Source organism: Pteropus alecto, unplaced genomic scaffold, assembly GCF_000325575.1.
Source record: "Pteropus alecto unplaced genomic scaffold, ASM32557v1 scaffold79, whole genome shotgun sequence".
NCBI classification, from domain to species: domain Eukaryota; kingdom Metazoa; phylum Chordata; class Mammalia; order Chiroptera; family Pteropodidae; genus Pteropus; species Pteropus alecto.
Genome location: NW_006494612.1, coordinates 12981956 through 12983054, shown reverse-complemented (window position 1 = coordinate 12983054; position 1099 = coordinate 12981956).

Here is a 1099-nt window from a genome sequence, read left to right as displayed (position 1 = left end):
AGTTATAAAGATTGCCTCCTATATTTTCTTCTGTTTTATAGTTTTAGTTTTTATATTTATAATTGTGATCCATTTATCGTTAAATTTTTATAAATGGTGTGAGATATGGATCTAAGTTATTATAGGTATACAGTGATTCTATCACACAATTATTTTTCTGGTGAATTGCTTCAGCATCTTTTTAGAAATTTAATCATTCATATATGCATGATTCTCATTTTGGACTTTTGCATCCTATTCAATTGATCTATTCCTCTATCTTTACACTCATACTTCATTTCCTTGAAAAAAGTAGCTTTATAGAAAGTCTTGAAATCAGCCAACATGAGTCTTCCAACTTTGTTCTTTGTTTTCAAAATTTGTTGGGCTATTGTTGGTCCTTTGCATTTCCAGATGAATTTTAGTTATCATTTTAGCAATGTCTATGAAAAGCTTGCTGAGATTTTTATTGGGAGAGGGTGCTCATGGGGAACCACCTATTTTTGGCAAGAATTCTACTTCATATGTGACATTGTCATCAATAGGAGGCACAAAAGTCTGGTCGTTTGATACCTAATGACGCATAGAGATAGGTCTCGCAGGTCAGCTATTGTCAGCTCTGTTTCTCCAATGTAAAATTTTATTTTTCTCTTTAAAACATTATGTGATATGTGAGATAAGAGCTCAATATTATGGAAACATCATTTCCCATCAATGTTTCCTCTATCATTTTAACCTTTAACAGTTGCTTTTAAGTTCAAGAAGAAGGATAAAATTAACAGAAAAGTGTCATTTTGCTTTTTGCTTATTCTTGGCTTCTGTAGTTCCTATATTAGGACTGAAATTTCCATATCGAAAATTTTAAAAATAAGAGATTTGAAGTTACACACATGTGGGTCGGCAACCTGACTCCGTCACTGCTTGTGAGTATGATCTTAAAAAAGTTACTTAACATTTCTAAGTTTGAGTGTCTGTATCACTAAAATTAGAACAATATCATTTACTTCCTTTGATTGTTTAGAAGATTAATTCAATTATCATATAACTTTAATAATAATGGCAGTCATTTATTGAAAATCACCATAAGAAAAATGCTTTCTTTAATCCTTACAAAAATTCT